Source organism: Triticum aestivum, chromosome 6D (genome assembly GCF_018294505.1).
Source record: "Triticum aestivum cultivar Chinese Spring chromosome 6D, IWGSC CS RefSeq v2.1, whole genome shotgun sequence".
Taxonomy (NCBI): domain Eukaryota; kingdom Viridiplantae; phylum Streptophyta; class Magnoliopsida; order Poales; family Poaceae; genus Triticum; species Triticum aestivum.
In genome coordinates, this window is record NC_057811.1 from 110,523,856 (window position 1) to 110,532,108 (window position 8,253).

The following is an 8,253-nucleotide window of genomic DNA, read 5'->3' on the forward strand; positions in this document are numbered from 1 at the left end:
CGCTTTATTGTATGAGATGCTATCACCATGTAATAGTTTTACTTTATCACTAAGCGGTAGCGATAGTCGTAAAAGCAATTATTTGTCGAGACGACAACGATACTACGATGGAGATCAAGGTGTCGCGCCGGTGACGATGGTGATCATGACGGTGCTTCGGAGATGGAGATCACAAGCACGGTGTTTCGGAGATGGAGATCACAAGCACAAGATGATGATGGCCATATCATATCACTTATATTGATTGCATGTGATGTTAATCCTTTATGCATCTTATCTTGCTTTGTTTGACGGTAGCATTATAAGATGATCCTTCACTAAATTATCAAAGTATAAGTGTTCTCCCTGAGTATGCACCGTTGCGAAAGTTCTTCGTGCTGAGACACCACGTGATGATCGGGTGTGATAGGCTCTACGTTCAAATACAACGGGTGCAAAACAGTTGCACACGAGGAATACTCAGGTTAAACTTGACGAGCCTAGCATATAACATATATGGCCTCGGAACACGGAGACCGAAAGGTCGAGCGTGAATCATATAGTAGATATGATCAACATAGTGATGTTCACCGTTGAAACTACGCCATCTCACGTGATGATCGGACATGGTTTAGTTGATATGGATCACGTGATCACTTAGAGGATTAGAGGGATGTCTATCTAAGTGGGAGTTCTTAAGTAATATGATTAATTGAACTTAAATTTATCATGAACTTAGTCCTGATAGTATTTTGCAAATTATGTTGTAGATCAATAGCTCGCGTTGTTGCTTCCATGTTTTATTTTTGATATGTTCCTAGAGAAAATTATGTTGAAAGATGTTAGTAGCAAAGATGCGGATTGGATCCGTGATCTGAGGATTATCCTCATTGCTGCACAGAAAAATTATGTCCTTGATGCACCGCTAGGTGACAGACCTATTGCAGGAGCAGATGCAGACGTTATGAATGTTTGGCTAGCTCAATATGATGACTACTTGATAGTTTAGTGCACCATGCTTAAAGGCTCAGAATCGGGACTTCAAAGACGTTTTGAATGTCATGGACCATATGAGATGTTCTAGGAGTTGAAGTTAATATTTCAAGCAAATACCCGAGTTGAGAGATATGAAGTCTCCAACAAGTTCTATAGCTAAAAGATGGAGGAGAATCGCTCAACTAGTGAGCATGTGCTCAGATTGTCTGGGTACTACAATCGCTTGAATCAAGTGGGAGTTTATCTTCCAGATAAAATAATGATTGACAGAATTCTCTAATCACCATCACCAAGTTAGTAGAACTTCGAACTATAGTATGCAAGGGATGACGAAAGTAATTCCCGAGCTCTTCGTGATGCTGAAATCGACGAAGGTAGAAATCAAGAAAAACATCAAGTGTTGATGGTTGACGAGACCACTAGTTTCAAGAAAAGGGCAAAGGGAAGAAGGGGAACTTCAAAAAGAACGGCAAGCAAGTTGCTACTCAAGTGAAGAAGCCCAAGTCTGTACCTAAGCCTGAGACTAAGTGCTTCTACTGCAAAGGGACTGGTCACTGGAGGCGGAACTGCCCCAAGTATTTGGTGGATAAGAAGGATGGCAAAGTGAACAAAGGTATATTGGATATACATGTTATTGATGTGTACTTACTAGTGTTTATAGCAACCCCTCAGTATTTGATACTGGTTCAGTTGCTAAAGAGTAGTAACTCGAAACGGGAGTTGCAGAATAAACAGAGACTAGTAAAAGGCGAGGTGACGATGTGTGTTGGAAGTAGTTCCAAGATTGATATGATCATCATCGCACACTCCCTGTACTTTCGGGATTAGTGTTGAAACTAAATAAGTGTTATTTGGTGTTTGCGTTGAGCATGAATATGATTTGATCATGTTTATTGCAATATTCATTTAAGTTAGAGAACAATTGTTGTTCTGTTTACATGAATAAAACCTTCTATGGTCATACACACCAACGAAAATGGTTTGTTGGATCTCGATCGTAGTGATACACATATTCATAATATTGAAGCCAAAAGATGCAAAGTTAATAATGATAGTGCAACTTATTTGTGGCACTGCCCTTTAGGTCATATTGGTGTAAAGCGCATGAAGAAACTCCATACTGATGGGATTTTGGAATCACTTGATGCTTGCGAACCGTGCCTCATGGGCAAGATGACTAAAACGCCGTTCTCCGGAACTATGGAGAGAGCAATAGATTTGTTGGAAATCATACATACAGATGTATGTGGCCCGATGAATATTGAGGCTCGTAACAGGTATCATTATTTTCTGACCTTCACAGATGATTTGAGCAGATATAGGTATATCTACTTGATGAAACACAAGTCTGAAACATTTGAAAAGTTCAAAGAATTTCAGAGTGAAGTGGAGAATCATCGTAACAAGAAAATAAAAGTTTCTACGATTTGATCGTGGAGAAGAGTATTTTAGTTACGAGTTTGGCCTTCAGTTAAAACAATGTGAAATAGTTTCACTACTCACGCCACCTGGAACACCACAGCATAATGGTGTGTCCGAACGTCATAACCGTACTTTATTGGATATAGTGCAATCTATGATGTCTCTTACCAATTTACCACTATCGTTTTGGGTTATGCATTAGAGACAGCTACATTCACATTAAATAGGGCACCATCAAAATCCGTTGAGACGACGCCTTATGAACTGTGGTTTGGCAAGAAACCAAAGTTGTCGTTTCTTAAAGTTTGGGGTTGCGATGCTCATGTGAAAAAGTTTCATCCTGATAAGCTCAAACCCAAATCGGAGAAATGTGTCTTCATAGGATACCCAAAGGAGACAGTTGGGTACCCCTTCTATCACAGATCCGAAGGCAAGACATTCGTTGCTAGGAATGGATCCTTTCTAGAGAAGGAGTTTCTCTCGAAAGAAGTGAGTGGGAGGAAAATAGAACTTGATGAGGTAACTGTACCTGCTCCCTTATTGGAAAGTAGTTCATCACAGAAATCTGTTCCTGTGACTTCTACACCAATTAGTGAGGAAGTTAATGATGATGATCATGTAACTTCAGATCAAGTTACTACCAAACCTCGTAGGTAAACCAGAGTAAGATCCGCACCAGAGTGGTACGGTAATGCTGTTCTGGAGGTTATGTTACTAGACCATGACGAACCTACGAACTATGAAGAAGCGATGGTGAGCCCAGATTCCGCAAAATGGCTTGAGGCCATGAAATCTGAGATGAGATCCATGTATGAGAACAAAGTGTGGACTTTGGTTGACTTGCCCGATGATCGGCAAGCAATTGAGAATAAATGGATCGTCAAGAGGAAGACGGACGCTGATAGTAGTGTTGCTATCTACAAAGCTAGAATTGTCGCAAAAAGGTTTTTCGACAAGTTCAAGGTGTTGACTACGATGAGAGTTTCTCACTCGTATCTATGCTTAAGTCTGTCTGAATCATGTTAGCAATTGCCGCATTTTATGAAATCTGGCAAATGGATAAACAAAACTGCATTCCTTAATGGATTTATTAAAGAAGAGTTGTATATGATGCAACCAGAAGGTTTTGTCAATCCTAAAGGTGCTAACAAAATATGCAAGCTCCAGCGATCCATCTATGGACTGGTGCAAGCATCTCGGAGTTGGAATATACGCTTTGATAAGTTGATCAAAGGATATAGTTTTATACAGACTTGCGGTGAAGCCTGTATTTACAAGAAAGTGAGTGGGAGCACTACAGCATTTCTGATAAGTATATGTGAATGACATATTGTTGATCATAAATAATGTAGAATTATTCTGCAAAGCATAAAGGAGTGTTTGAAAGGAGTTTTTCAAACAAAGACTTCGGTGAAGCTGCTTACATATTGAGCATCAAGATCTATAGAGATAGATCAAGACGCTTGATAAAGTTTTCAATGAGTACATACCTTAACAAGATTTTGAAGTAGTTCAAAATAGAACAGTCAAGGAAAGAGTTCTTGCCTGTGTTACAAGGTGTGAAATTGAGTAAGACTCAAAACCCGACCACGGCAGAAGATAGAAAAAGAATGAAAGTCATTCCCTATGCCTCGGCCATAGGTTCTATAAAGTATGCCATGCTGTGTACCAGATCTATTGTATACCCTACACTGATTTTGGCAAGGGAGTACAATAGTGATCTAGGAGTAGATCACTGGACAGCGGTCAAAATTATCCTTAGTGGAATAAGGATATGTTTCTCGATTATGGAAGTGACAAAAGGTTCGTCGTAAAGGGTTACGTCTATGCAAGTTTTGACACTAATCTAGATAACTCTAAGTCTCGGTCTAGATACATATTGAAAGTGGGAGCAATTAGCTAGAGTAGCTCCATGCAGAGCATTGTAGACATAGAAATTTGCAAAATACTTACGGATCTGAATATGACAGACCCGTTGACTAAAAATTATCTCACAAGCAAAACATGATCACACCTTAGTACCCTTTGGGTGATGGTCACATGACGATGTGAACTATGGGTGTTAATCACATGGTGATGTGAACTATTCATGTTAAATCACATGGCGATGTGAACTAGATTATTAACTCTAGTGCAAGTGGGAGACTGAAGGAAATATGCCCTAGAGGCAATAATAAAGTTATTATTTATTTCCTTATATCATGATAAATGTTTATTATTCATGCTAGAATTGTATTAACCGGAAACATAATACATGTGTAAATACATAGACAAACAGAGTGTCACTAGTATGCCTCTACTTGACTAGCTCGTTAATCAAAGATGGTTATGTTTCCTAGCCATAGACATGAGTTGTCATTTGATTAACGGGATCACCTCATTAGGAAAATGACGTGATTGACTTGACCCATTCCGTTAGCTTAGCACCCGATCGTTTAGTATGTTGCTATTGCTTTCTTCATGACTTATACATGTTCCTATGACTATGAGATTATGCAACTCCCGTTTACCGGAGGAACACTTTGTGTGCTACCAAACGTCACAACGTAAATGGGTGATTATAAAGGTGCTCTACAGGTGTCTCCAAAGGTACTTGTTGGGTTGGCGTATTTCGAGATTAGGATTTGTCACTCCGATTGTCGGAGAGGTATCTCTGGGCCCACTCGGTAATGCACATCACTATAAGCCTTGCAAGCATTGTGACTAATAAGTTAGTTGCGGGATGATGTGTTACGGAACGAGTAAAGAGACTTGCCGGTAACGAGATTGAACTAGGTATCGAGATACCGACGATCAAATCTCGGGCAAGTAACATACCGGTGACAAAGGGAACAACGTATGTTGTTATGCGGTCTGACCGATAAAGATCTTCGTAGAATATGTGGGAGCCAATATGGGCATCCAGGTCCCGCTATTGGTTATTGACCGGAGACGTGTCTCGGTCATGTCTACATAGTTCTCGAACCCGTAGGGTCCGCACGCTTAAAGTTACGATGACAGTTTTATTATGAGTTTATGTATGTTGATGTACCGAAGGAGTTCGGAGTCCCGGATGAGATCGGGGACATGACGAGGAGTCTCGAAATGGTCGAGACGTAAAGATCGATATATTGGACGACTATATTCGGACTTCGGAAAGGTTCCGAGTGATTCGGGTATTTTTCGGAGTACCGGAGAGTTACGGGAATACGTATTGGGCCTTATTGGGCCATACGGGAAAGAAGGAAAAGGGCCTCAAGGGTGGCCGCACCCCTCCCCTTGGTCTGGTCCGAATTGGACTAGGGAAGGGGGGCGCCCCCTTCCTTCCTTCTCTTTTTCCCTTCCTCTTTTCCTATTCCATATGGGAGGTGGAATCCTACTAGGACTAGGGAGTCCTAGTAGGACTCCACACTTGGTGCGCCCCCTCCTAGGGCCGGCCTCCTCCTTCCTTGCTCCTTTATATACGGGGGCAGGGGGGCACCCCAGAGACACAACAATTGATCCTTGAGATCTCTTAGCCGTGTGCGGTGCCCCCCTCCACCATATTACACCTCGATAATACCGTTGCGGAGCTTAGGCGAAGCCCTGCGTCGGTGGAACATCATCATCGTCACCACGCCGTCGTGCTGATGAAACTCTCCCTCAACACTCGGCTGGATCGGAGTTCGAGGGACGTCATCGAGCTGAACGTGTGTAGAACTCGGAGGTGCCGTACGTTCGGTACTTGATCGGTCGGATCGTGAAGACGTACGACTACATCAACCGCGTTGTGATAACGCTTCCGCTGTCGGTCTACGAGGGTACGTGGACAACACTCTCCCCTCTCGTTGCTATGCATCACCATGATCTTGCGTGTGCATAAGAATTTTTTTGAAATTACTACGTTCCCCAACACTACAAGCATATGTTCCTCCCTCATAATAATTTTCAGTAGCATCATGAATGAATTCAACAATATAACCAGCACCTAAAGCATTCTTTTCATGATCTACAAGCATAGAAATTTTATTATTCTCCACATAAGCAAAAAAATTCTCATTCGGAATAGTGGGAGTATCATAAGAGACTTGAACACTATAAATTGTTTCCACATTAAAAGAGTAATGTTCAAAAAAAGGGGAATCATAATCATGAAAAGTTTTATAAATATAATCATCACTACTTTTTATAGCATAAGTTTCATCACAATAATCATCATAAGTAGCAACTTTGTTCTCATCATAATCAATTAAAACCTCTTCCGAAATAGTGGATACATCACTAAATAAAGTCATGACCTCTGCAAATCCACTTTCATAAATATTATAAGATTCAACATCCTCCAAAATAGTGGGATCATTACTTCCTAAAGTTGACACTCTTCCAAACCCACTTTCATCAATATAATCATCATAGGTAGAAGGCATGCTATCATCATAAAAACTTTGCATATCAAAACTTGGGAGGCTAAAAATATCATCTTCATTAAAGTAGCATCCCCAAGCTTGGGACAAACATTAATTGCAGCAAATATATTCTCAAAAACACCATCTTCTTCAAACATAGCATCCCCAAGCTTGGGCCTTTTCATATCATAAGCATAATCACTCTCATCATTAATAGTATGGATAGCACCAATAGTATAGCAATTATCATATTCCAAGCAAGTGCGAAAAAGATTTTCAAGATCATAAGAAGTATCATTATCTTCCCAATCATAATCATCACAACAAGCAATAGGCATAACGAGATCATCATCAAGTGCATCATCTTCCATAATTATTTTTGATTCATTTTCATGAGGCACAGCAATAATAGGAGCAACATTATTTGGGAGAGATATCTTTTTACCTCTCTTCCTTTTTCTTTTCTTCTTCTTCACCACATCATGTGTGGGTTCAATCCTCTTTTTGGAGATCCTCATTGATGAGATTGGTTGAATAGAAGGCTCCTCCTCGTTACCTGATTCATCATAAGAAATAATAGGAGGATATTGGGAAGTCTCTTCCCTTTCATTAGTATTCTCTTCATCTTCTATTTGCTTTATTTTCTTTATGTAATTGGCAATATAAGGATTTTCAATGCAATTCACCGCACAATACATATAAATTTCCTCTAGATCAAAACCAAGAACTTTATAACGGGCAAATTCTGGAAGATGCTTAGTTATACATTTCATTTCTTCGTAACCCATAAGCAAACCGAGTTCATTATAATGTGCAAGGGAAATCAACTTATCACAATTTTTGGACACGATTAGATCATGAAACAATTTGCATCGGATAGCTAGATGACCACTTTCATTGCAAAGTTCACAAGTACGGCCAAGAAAATTTAAATTTTCAGCACAAACATCTAGCCTTTCTTGCAACAATTTAGTTTCTAAATGCTTATGCCTCTTGCAATATCTATCTTCCCTATTTGGTGTGTACTTGCAAACCCAATGCACTCCACAAAAATTGACATGTTTATGGGAGGCATTTTCATCATAACTAGTGCAATCATCACTAGTACTATGGATATTCAAGGAGTTCATACTAACAACATTGCAATCATGCTCATCATTCAAAGATTTAGTGCCAAACATTTTAATGCATTCTTCTTCTAACACTTTGGCACAATTTTCCTTCCCATTATACTCACGAAAGATATTAAAAAGATGAAGCGTATGAGACAAACTCAATTCCATTTTTTGTAGTTTTCTTTTATAATACTAACTAGTGATAAAACAAGAAACTAAAAGATTCGATTGCAAGATCTAAAGATACACCTTCAAGCACTCACCTCCCCGGCAACGGCGCCAGAAACTGCTTGATGTCTACTACGCAACCTTCTTCTTGTAGACGTTGTTGGGCCTCCAAGTGCAGAGGTTTGTAGGACAGTAGCAAATTTCCCTCA